At 45.0% G+C, this 12,454-nt stretch overlaps 1 protein-coding gene across 1 annotated transcript in view; it reads right to left on the bottom strand.

Moving 5' to 3' along the window:
- ZNF827 (zinc finger protein 827) overlaps nucleotides 1-12,454 on the bottom strand; it is a 165,725-nt gene that overhangs the window by 15,917 nt on the left and 137,354 nt on the right.

The raw sequence follows: 12,454 nt of genomic DNA, 5'->3' as shown, positions 1-12,454 counted from the left end.
AGGTCACATGCCCACACTGGCACCCTGACCTTAGGCGTCCAGCCTCCAGAGCTGTGAGAAATACATCTAGGTTGTTTATAAGCCGCCCAGTCAGTGGTATTTTGTTATAGCAGCATGAACACACTAAAACACTCTTCCACATAAAAACTTCCTAATGCAAGATTGCACAACCTGAATTTATGCCAAGGTTTCATTACGTTTGGAAAACGGTGAGCACCACAAGTTATCTGTACATAATTCACAGCCATAAATGAAATAAGTGGACGTTAATATGTTCTCTATCAACTAAAAAAAAATATTTTCTCATCATCATCCATAGCATTACCTTGAATTTTCTCAAACTTATTTCTTCTCACTGAACTCCAACAGATTATCCTATATGATAAAAGGCTAATATGCAAATCAACCAAATGGTGGAATGACTGGTTGATATGATGTGCACTGTCCACCAGGGGGCAGACACTCAACACAGGAGCTGCCCCCTAATGGTCAGTGCACTCCCACAGGGGGAGTGCCGCTCAGCCAGAAGCTGGGCTCACAGCTGGCAAGTGCAGCTGCAGTGGCAGGAGCCTCTCCTGCCTCCATAGCAGCACTAAGGATGGCCTAAGTCGTCAGTCGGACATCCCCCAAGGGCTTTTGAACTGCGAGAGGGCGCAAGCTGGGCTGAGGGAGCTCCTCCCCCCCCCCCCCCACTGCCCCCAAGTACATGAATCTCATGCATCGGGCCTCTAGTCCTTTTATAATAATGCTAGAGGCCTGGTGTACGGATTCGTGCACCAGTGGGGTGCCTCAGCCTGACCTGTGGGGATCAGCTGAAACCAGCAATCCTATGTCCCCTGAGGGTTGTAGTAGTGCATGAAGAGGCAGGTGGCTAGGGAAGAGCCTGAGCCTGGGCAAGTGCCATGCCGCTCCTGCTCATCCCGGCCCCGCTGCGCCTGTCGCCGTCACCGCTCAGTAGGCTCGCTGCTGCCCCGCTGCCGTCTCCGTGCGCCTGTCCCAGGACAATACCGGCGCACCCATGACCAAGAAGCGGCAGTGGGCTTGCGCCCAGTCAGTCCCGCTGCCGTCCCGATCCTGGTCCCGGTCTGGATGGGGGAGGGGCGCGCAGGGGGAGTGTCTGTGGGAGAGACTTGTGCTACCACCGCAGCTGTGCTCACCAGCCATGAGCCCGGCATCTGGCGCCCATTGGTCAGCTGAGTGGCGCTTCCATTGTGCGCACTGACCACCAGGGGGCGGCTCCTGCGTTGAGTGTCTGCCCCCTGGTGGTCAGTGTGCATTATAGCTACTGGTAGAGTGGTCGAGCGGTCAAATGGTCACTTAGGCTTTTATATACAGGCAGTCCTCAGGTTACGTCAGGCTCGATGTATGTCATTTTGTGGTTACATCACCATCTCAAATTTATTTATAAAAAAAAAAGTTCCATCATTTCGACATATGTACATATATGCTTTATGTTTTTTATTATTTATTTACCACAAATAAAGGTCAGGAATTGTTATCTTTCTTTTAATTTTTGTTTACTGTTTCACTTCATTACTGCTGTGTATGTGCTCCATGTGAGTGATGTAGGTGCTTATGTAGGTGGGTTCCGACTTACGGTGAAAATCGTGTTACGTTGTGCCATAGGAACGGATCTCGAACGTAACCCGAGGACCTACTGTATATAGATAAGAAGACAGGTGACAGAGAAAGTACCAAAAAGACGGAAGAGGACGCTCCCATGAGGACAGCTGCCTGCTCACTAAAAGGCCTTTAGGCCTTACTTTGAAGAAGACAAATAATTTACTGGGTTATTATCTTGCCCTTTACCTCAGTAAATTACTGTGAATCTTCTTAAAGCACAGTGCTGCTTTATAAAGCCGGGCACCACGTGGTGATAATTACACAGTGGAAAGACTTCTCATAAGATCCAAGCAGATGAAATTCTCAGGCCACCAGTCAGAGACAAATTCGGAACAAAGAACTTCATTTCATGCAATTTAGTTAAAACTGTGACTGGATCAGTTTTTATTTGAATGCAGACTTGCCAGATAGTATAATCTAAGGAAAGGAGAAACAAATCCAGTGTGTGTTTGGAAAGGGAGGGGTGGGGGGAGTGATGGAATGACAGTGAGGTTGCAATAATGTTTGCTGTGAGGCACTTGCCAGCAAGGCCAACGACGATAAGGTCCATTGACTGAGCTGTGTTTTGTTAAAACACTGCTCTTTGGAACTCAGAAACAAGAGCTAGTCTTATTAAAGTTGGAATATGTGAATGAAAACTTCTAAAAGGGAAGGGGCAGGATTGCGGGGGAGGGGGAGAAGGAAGGTGGAAAGAGGGGCCGTTGACCTGCTGGGGACAAGAACCACTCTGAGATGACTGTCCTGGAGTCCAAGCGGTGGGCATTTCAGCCACGTAGTGATGAGAGGGTGTTTTAGAAGTTCCTTTAAAGTGTGTAATCAAAACAGTGCTTCAAAGCAGGATGATAGTCTTAATTACAAGGAGAGGTCAAGAGGGTACAGGGTCTTCCAATACATTCACAACAAGAATGAATTAATTGAGCCTCATACCAAACAAGTAGATGCAATTCAAAATAAAGAAGTCTCTTAATTCTTTCAAGTATTAGTCATGCACTTGAGAAGTTGAAGCATCATGAAAAGTCCAATCCCTTACACTGTCCTTAAAAAAACTATTAAAACTATGAAGGCTGTGCTTCAGCGAAGCAGAAAGAACAGCCTGCAGCAGTGGTGAGCAGGCCAGAGCCACCACGAGGGCATCCGTGGCCGATCGGCCACCTCCCTGTGCCTGGACCCCAAGCCTGGTCCAAGGAACAGCTCTCTCCCCGCTTGCTGTCTGCATTCACTACAGACACCTGTTTTCACTTCACAGGCACAAGGCAACCACAGCCATTGGGATCCTTATCCCAGAACATGAATTTGAAATCACAGCTGGATGAAGCTGTGGGAAGAGTATTACGGAGACAAAACAAGTACTGAAGTAAAAGGCCCATTCCTCTTTTCCCGGAGCAGGAATGCAGCTCAGCAGATGCCGCATTCTCCCACATTTCCTGGGAATGGCACCACCCAAATGCCACATGAGAAACTTCAGTCACTTTTTTGATTCCTCCCGCTCAGTCTTTTAACCCATCCAATCATTCACCAGAGGCTGTCGATCTTACCTCGGAATCTTTTTTTGATTCCTTCCTCTCTGTCTTTCAGTACGTCCAACCAGCCACCCAAGCTGTCTGTCTATTTCTAGGGTGAGACCTGTGATGTGCACGCAGCAAGGTCAAGCTTCTGAACGTCCATGGTCTGCCTTTTTGAAACAGGACTGGCCCCATTGTCACCGAGAGGAGCCAGCTGTAACCGCGGGTCCTCCAGCTGGCTGCTCTCGCATGGAGGAGGCATTCCAGAAAAGAGGGGCATGTTTTGTCCCCAGGTCTTGATGATCAAAAGTTATCAAAACTGTTTTCAAATATTTAAACTAGAACCTATTGATGAAGACATATTTATAAAAGCTGATATTCAGGCCTGTTCTAATCTCTGTGCATAAGCCATATTGATGGTAACCCTACAGTAAAGAGACCACTGTGGGACAGTGGCAAGTGTCCTGTGGCTGCACATTTTTTCAAAAAAGGTAAGTTTTTATTGATTGCAGAAAGAGGAAGAGAGAGAGAGAGAGAGAGAGAGAGAGAGAGAGAGAGAGAGAGAGGGAAACATCCATGATGAAAAAGAATCATTGAACAGTTGCCTCCTGCATGTCCCTACTGGGGATCAAGCCCACAACCTAGGCATGTGCCCTGATGGGGGAGTCAAACCGCAACCTCCTGGTCCACGGGCCAACACTCAACCACAGAGTCACACCAGCCTGGCTGGTTGCACACTTTAAAGCTCACAGACACCATGCTCCACCCCCATCACAGTGCACTGGATAAACCAGCCTGGCTACCCCTGGGGTCACTGGGGTCACGCGCTGCAGGTTTAACAAAAAGATATCATCCCTCAATTGTGTGTGTGTGTGTGGACAGCAATGTGGAAGCTAAAATTGACATATTTTTATGTAAAGTTTTTCTATTCTTTGATTTTCAATAAATTTTGGAAACCAGGAAAAAATAAAATAAAAAAGGAGCCCTAGTGCCTTCATTGAGTCATCATCTCTCACCAGGATATTTGCAAAATCCTCCCAAACAGCTTCTCTGCTCCCAGCCTCCCTCCATTCCAGAAGCCCCTTCTCACAGGTTCCAGCACGACCTGTCTGAGGCGCAAATCTGACCAGGTCCTGTCCTGTATGCCAATGGCTCCCCAAGGCCCAACTCCTTCACCTGGCTTCTGAGGCCCCTCACCACCTGGCTGCAACCACCACCTTCAGCATCCCACATCACCTCCCACCAGCGAAGGCTCAGCAGAGCGAGCTACTAGCCCCTTTGGGAACACACTCGTCCCTTTGAAGCCATCAGTGCTTGTGAGTCAGCTATGCCTGCACCAGGAGCTAGTCCCCAGCCCAGCAAAGTCTGGCTCATTTTCAAGCCCTATCTCCGATTTCATCGCCTTGGTAAAGCCTTCCCAATTCCCGGGGCAGAATGAGTCATTTCCCCTACTCTGTCCCAAAGCACTTTTATAAATACTTCTGTTGCACCACTCTACCTATTATATTACTTGTTTGCATAGCATATATATCATATATACATCTTTTTAATATAAAGCTCCCACCATAGTCCAACACGCAGCAGTGTTCAATAAATATGCCCCTGGCCTCCCTTTCCCATTAGAATGGGAGTCACCAGGGAAGGGTTCTCTTATTTATTTGTGTGTCTTCAGCATTAACATGGTGCCTGATACATAGTAGGTGTGTAGTATATAGTTGTTGAATAAATGAATGATTGAATGAAAGGATTCAAGTGAGGCCTGGAATAAACATTATTCTTATTTTATGGTCGGGAAGACTGAGGCCTGGAAATAGCACTAGTTAAGGTTTATGGCCAATTCTGGGTGAAAAATAGGGCTATTTGCCTTCTGAATAGGTGTTTTAACTCAACACAAGAACCGTGATTTAATGACTTTATTAGAGGAAATGTTTGCAATCATGAGCCTTACCCCCAAGGTTCCATATCTTACTTCTTCCTAATAATAGGCCACAAGATTATTCTCTTCAACACAAACTCTCTGGCAGACACTTTATTGGTTAACCCAACAAATATTCACAACTTGCCTTTTTCTCTGCTCATTCCCACTAGAGAGGCAAGATTTCCTTCTTTTTTTATGGTGGAATAATATTCCATTATATATATATATATATATAATTTCTTCATTCATTCATTGATGGACACTTAGGTTGCTTCCACATCTTGGCTACTGTAAATAATGCTGCAATTAACATGGGGGTGCATGTCTTTTCAAGTTAGTGTTTTCATTTTCTTTGGATAAATACACAGATGTGTAATTGCTATATCATATGGTAGTTCTATTTTTAATGTTTTAAGGAAGCTCCATATTGTTTTCTATAGTGGCTGCACCAATTTCTATACCAACCAACAGTGTACAAGGGTTCTATTTTCTTCACATTCTCACAAACACTTGTTATTTCTTGTCTTTTTTATAATAGCCATTCTGACAGATCTGAAGTGATATCTCATTGTGGATTTGATTTGTATTTCTCTGATGATTAGTGATGTTGAGCATCTTTTCATATGCCAGTTGGCATTTTGTATGTCTTCTCTGATAAAATGTCTATTCAGATTTTCTGCCCATTTTTTAACTGGATTGTTTTTCCCTCCCTCTCTTGAATTGTTTAAGTTCCTTAGATATTGTGGATATTAGCTCCTTACCAGATATACAATTTGCAAATATTTTCTCTCATTCAATAGGCTGGTTTTTCATTTTGTTGGTGGTTTTCTTGCTGTGCATTTTTCATTGCTTTTACTAGAATAACAATACTTTTCTAAAGCCAATACAGATGTAGGCAAAGTAGGTTTATAGTTGTGAGTACATGAAACACAGAGCTTATTCTTGTATTATTTGTTAATGACTAGAGGTCCAGTGCATGAAAATTGTGCACTCAGCAGGGGGTGGTCCCTCAGCCTGGATTGCGAGAGGGCACAGGCCAGGCTGAGGGACCCCACCGATGCACAACTGGGGAGGGACCGCAGGAGGGCTCCAGGGTGTGTCTGGCCCATCTCGCTCAGTCCCCAGGAGCTGGACCCCAACAGCAAGGTAACCTACTGGTCTGAGTGTCTGCCCCCTGGTGGTCAGTGCACGTCTTAGTGAGAGGTTGAGCGGCCTTAGCACATATCATTAGCATATTACACTTTGATTGGTTGAATGGCCGACTGGATGACCAGACACTTAGCATATTAGGCTTTTATTATATAGGATTGTGTTTTCATATGAACTATAAACCTACTTTTCCCCCCACCCCTGTATATTATTTTATACAGAGTTTCAGAGGATTTGTCTCCTACAAGCATTTTATTTCTCTTCATAGTCTTATACTCTGATTCCTGGGATATCCATAAATTCCTATTTGGTATTATCTGAACAGGTTGTCTGTCTCTCTATTTTCCACCTATGGTTTTTGCTTTGAATGTCATTTAGGGATTTTCTTCTTCCTTAGGCAGGTTTTTGTTTCACATGAAGTCAGTGTGTTCACAGGGGCAAGCACTTTGTCCCCATTGTGCAGTTGGGGAACCAGGAACAGAGCATAAGGAGAGTCACCCAACACAGGTGTATTAGCAGTCCCAACATAGCGCTTCCCCTTTATAGTGAACCGAGGGCCCTCATTCACAATGAGGAGGCTTAATAACCAAGAGAGGGTAGTCCAAACTCTGCCTGTTATGACATCGCGACCCAAGGGGACAAGTGTCATTTCATGTACAGAACCTGGGAAGATGAAACCCATCAAGCATTTCTCCAAAAATTTCCATGAAATAAACCATCTGGTAGAATCTGGGAGGGAGCTTGACAGACTTGAGAGAACATTAGATCAAGTATTCTTGGAATCCAGCTCCTTCATTTCTGTGAGGATGAAACCAAGGCATGAAATTCCAGGACTCTCCCACCCCAGGGCACCCCACAACTTGTAGAGGGTTGACTAACAGAATCAGGGTTTCCACAGTAACTAAGTCACTATCCTGCCCCAAACCTTAGTTCAGGGAGGAACCTTCAGGATCATCTTGTTCAATGTTCCCTTCTTACACATAAGGAAACGGAGGCCCAGAGAGCTTAAGTGACTGCCTCAGGGAACCAGGCTAGCGATTCTGGGAGAGCAGAGGCTAGACCCACAGTCTCACTGAAACTCCTCCAAGGCCCACGGAATCAACGCCAAAGTCTACAACAAACCAGGAAGGGGTTTTTCTTCTCCTCCTGTTCTTTGGCTCTGCGTTGAATATTCTTGGTTACAAGTGGACATGTGCAGATTTAGCAACAGTTCACAGACACTAGGATTTCTTTCCGTCTCTCTTCTCAAAAGTGCCAGCCTAGGATATTTCCAGCCACAGAGAAGTTAGAAACTGCAATGCGGCAAAAATACAAGGAGCAAGAGGAAGATCACATGGGAGAATCCTAAAAGCAAATCCCCTCTGAAATAAACTAGTTATTACTGAAGAAAGATACCTTGGACCTTACATTGACATTTGGGGAGTTTTGTTGGTAAAAAAAAAGAAAAAAAAAAACACACAAAACAAACAAAAACAGCCCCTCCCCCACAACAATAGCAAACCAAACAAAAAAGGCAATGGGGGCAAAGGTAAGGACTGTAGTTTGCTTTTTCAATTTTTAACATCACTTAGCCCCTGACTGGTGTATCATTTGGCTTTGTTGCTGCGTTTTGCTGTGTGAGAAGATCCCTGTATCTCCTGCCAAGGCAATCCTCACAAAGAACCATCTCTCAACCTGACTTTGGCAAGGGAAGCGCAGAGAGGGAAGGCTTTATTTGGTTAGAGCCGTAAGCAGAAGATGGGCCAAACTGTGACCTCAGCGCACAAATAAGGGTCCAGATTGACTAAATCCGCATCGGCTGCTCATTGAGGAAGAGGTTTGGGGGCCGCTTGGGTTTTCCATTGTGACAGATGGTATTTTGATCATTTCTTTCTTTCATTAGCAAGCCTGGAGAGTTTCAAGACACACTGTAACTGAAATCCTGAAATCCACTGCAAGGTTAAAACCTATCAGGCCAGTTCTGGGCAGAGCATGAGATTTGCTGGCTAGACCCTGTCGCTACCGGCTTTATCTTCTGGTTTCACGGGCTTTGCGGGGCCTCTGCTGGGAATAAGCCGCTGCCTTCTGAGCGCTGCTTGTGAGTGCAGGAGTAGCTGTGATTAAGGACTTTTGAGGGGTTTTCTATATGCTTAAAAATTTCCCCCTTCTTTTTAAGGGTCACTTTAATTTAGGATAACTTGGTGGGTCCTAACAGATCTATTATTAGGTTCCTCATGACCACCTTTCTGCAGGTCTTGGTGTAACCAGATACCTATGAAAGACCATTCCAAACACTCTTCCAAAGTATGGGATTTTCTGCCGGTCAAGATGCCAATTCAAAGGACAGCCGAGATCGCAGAATTCAGCAATCGTTTTTGTGAATCTGCGCCCAATTACAAACACGGGGTGGAGATTCTTAGACATAAAAGAGTTCACAGCCTTGATCTTCTTTGGGCTCATTTCAAACTTTAATGCTTAACAAACTTAGCAAAATCCATGCATAGGTCCTGGGAAGATGAAACCCATCAAGCATTTCTCCAAGAATTTTCATAAAATGAACCCATCTGGTAGAATCTGGGAGGGAGCTCTCTGGAATTTTACTTGACAGAACATTAGATCAAGCAGAGGACTCAGATTTCTTAGAATTCAACTCCTTTATCTCCGTGAGGATGGAATCGAGGCATGAAAGTCCAGAGCCGCTCACACCGCACAACTTACAAGGCTGACTAGCAGAATCAAGGTTTCCACAGCAACTGAGTCTTCTTTCTGTTCCGAACCTTAGTAGATCCGGCAGGAACCTTAAGGATCCTCTTGCTAAATGTTCTCTTCTTAAAAATAAGAAAACCAAGGCCCAGAGAACTTAAGTACTTGTCCCACTGTCTCATTCAAGCTCCTCTCAGACATGAGAAATCAATGCCAAAGTCTACAACCAAACCGGTTTGTGGAATTGGTTCTTAGCAAACATCCTGAGATTAACCCAGAATAGTTGGACGACATGTTTTGCTTAGTGCAGGGCAACAGTTAGCTTCAACGAATCATTGCTGATTGGCTTTTAACCCGTTAAACTGGTAAAGACCCAGGAAAGTTTTCCACATCTGATTTTACACACAGGCCACTTAAAATCAATGGAAGAAAACCTTCCATTCTCTAGAAAATGGCTAAGACTTGGTACTCTGAAGTGCAGCGAGGCTGATGATAGAGAACTTGAGAATTCCAGGGAACTGCTCTAAGCATCCAAACATGGGGCATCACTGCCAGAATCTAGGCCAACTGATGTCTGTTACCTCTAACTTAACCCTTAAAAATATCCACTGGGATTTCGGATGTTGCTTCTACATTTTCCTTTTACTTGTGTTTCTAAGATCAGTGGATCCCCAACAAATGTTTACTGAATAAATGAGACAGTCACATCACCAAGATCATGATTGTTGAACTACATGGCAACCTAATTTTACATTGAAACACGGAAGTAAACTCGAAATAGTGATTCAGGAGTCACACCGAAAGGGCTTTGGTAATTATCTTGTCAGTTACGTAGATCAATGATGATCGTAGGACTTAAAATCTTAGCAAATGCCCTCAGAATGTCCCAGTGTTGAGGACATTTATAAATCTTTGCTAGAAAACCAACAGGCTTGGGAGCTGGGTATTTCTTGTGGCTTTGTGGCAGATTCAGCTGGTGGTTTATTCAATATTCAACAAAGCTACAACTATTTTTTTTAGGGTGGCAGTGAGCCCAGTTTAAAACATGACTGTGTCTTCCCAGCTTCCACTGTTGTTAAAGGCCAGCAATGAAACACAGTTCTGGCCAATGAGGTATATAGATGGGCGTTCCTAGGGATAGAGGCTCTGACACTCCCCACTTCCTGAAAAAAAGACAGTTTTGAATAAAGGCCTTTCACCCTGGGCTCTTCTTTCTCAGATGTCAGGTGGTGGAGCAGCCCTCTTCACCCATGGAGATGAGAGCCATCTGATAAGGGTGGTAGAGCAGAAAATTAGGAGGCGGCTGGGACCTCATGCTGCTGCACCAGCCCTATACTGCCTACTTCTGAATTCCTTATTATGTGAAAACACACACACACACAAAACCCAAAAAAACAGAGCCCCGTTTGGTTAAGTCATTGTGGTTAAGTTGAATATAATTCTAACAGATACAGGCTTAAAGTATATAGCTAGTTTCACCCCATTTTCACAGTTTATCTCCATTATGCAAAATAATATCAGTTTGTTAAGAGTATATTAAGGGGATAATGCATAATTAAAACAATAGCTTATGTTTATGAGGATTTACCATTGTACTAGGCACTGTACTATGCAGTTTCCAAATATTATATTTAACCTTCTAACAGCACTATATGTTAGATACTATTATTAACATTCCCATTTTACAAAAAAAAAAAAAAAAAAAAAAAAGAGTATCAGGGTCAAGGAGGTTGAACAATGAATTGAAGTTTCATCCAGCTGGTAAGCGACAGTCTACCCCAAACCCAAATCTGTCTGACTCCAAAGCCTTAACTCTTCGTTACGTTTTCTATTACTAGAGGCCCAGTGCATGAAAATTCATGCACTAGACGGGGGGGGGGGGGGGGGGGAGGGGGGTGGTCCCTCAGCCCGGCCTGCCCCTTCTCACGGTCCAGGAGCCCTCAGTGGTGGGAGGCAACCCAGCAATCAGGGGAAGGTGACGCCCCCATCACACCTCTGCTGCTGCCACTGCCAGCAGCGCAAGCCTCAGCTGGCCCTGGTTACCTGCGCCTCGGGCCCGCCCTGGGCGGCTGGGGGGCTGAGGGGATGGGGGGACTCTGGAGGCAGGCACGCGGAGCTGTGGGGACTGGGTGCCGCCATCTTGTGGCTGTGGGCGCCGCCATCTTTGTGAGGGCATGATGGTCAATTAGCATATCCCCGCTTTATTAGATAGGATACTAGAAAATCAAAGAAGAAACTCTAAGAGTTCTGACTTATTTCACCAGAGACAAATCTATCTGCTGCAATCTTCATTTGTTCTACTCCCGATTTCCCTGTAGTCAACAGGCATAAAGAAGAATGTCTATGATCACATACATTTAAAGTGGGCTTCACCAGATCCTGGGTCTGGGTGAGGCCGTGCGCCCCTGGATCCATCCGGGTGAGGCTGGGTCCCAGGCCCGGGTGAGACCACGCGCCCCTTGGGTATGGGTGAGGCCACGTGCCCCTTAGTCCAGGTGACGCCGTGCCCCTGGGTTCGGCCGAGACCAAACCAGAGGGAGTCGGACCTCCATTACCACCATTTGTCCACCATCCAGAGCTGAGGGGTCAGTGCTGACATGTACACATAAGGAACTACTGGACATCGAAATTGGGTCTCAAAAGAACTGTTGGTCCAGGGGGAAGCTCGCTACAGATTGATTCATTTGCCTGTCAGCATAAATATTATTGCTCGTCTCACATTCAGTTCTTATTAGTATATATCTAGTGACATTTGAACTCGTTCATCTAGAGGAAATGATGAACAACATAGACTGAGGAGCAAGAACAGAACCAGAAGCAAGGAGGCATCGATCGGACTATCGGGCCTCAGAGGGAGGATATTGGAGGGTAGGGGGAGGGTGGGGGGAGGGAGAGAGTTCAACCAAAGGACCTGTATGCATGCATATAAGCCTATCCAACGGTTAAGTTCAACAGGGGATTGGGGCATGCGTGGGGAGAGGGGTGGGATGGGAATGGGGGGATGAGGACAAATATGTGACACCTTAATCAATAAAGAAATTAAAAAAAAAAAAAATAAAAAAAAAAATAAAGTGGGCTTCATTGGGGCAACCCAAATGCTTTCAGGACCTAGATGGGGAGAGAACCGTGGAACTTGGAGCCTCCACCTCACTTCTGTTGCCCAGTTCCTCTTGTCTTCTTCCTAGGTTTTGACACTGGTGGGTTTCTGCATATCAAAAGCCTGAGCACCAACTATGTCCATTTTAATTACAAAACTGCTTTCAGATTAGCTTTCACTTGCTCCAGAGTCAGATCCTCTAATGGCTGTTCTTTCAACTTTTCTCAGGAAAGAAAAAGAACCGGCATTCGAGTGTGGAGCTATCTGACGGCTGTATTAAGTGATGGGAGAGCTCTAAATTCAAAAGTTTCCTTCTACAGATTATTATAAAGTATGGGCACATATGAGAACTTCTTGAGAGAAGACGTTACCACTATCTGGACAAACAAGAGAATTACTTCTCTTCCCCAGGTTTATTGCTGAACTAGGTTCTCAATAAAAATTTATGAAATAAATGAGGAAATGAATAAGCTAAATGAAAAC

The sequence above is a fragment of the Eptesicus fuscus genome, chromosome 6, assembly GCF_027574615.1.
Source record: "Eptesicus fuscus isolate TK198812 chromosome 6, DD_ASM_mEF_20220401, whole genome shotgun sequence".
Lineage (NCBI taxonomy): Eukaryota > Metazoa > Chordata > Mammalia > Chiroptera > Vespertilionidae > Eptesicus > Eptesicus fuscus.
The sequence above is the reverse complement of the archived record's forward strand: the minus strand, read 5'-3'. Positions and strand labels throughout refer to the sequence as shown.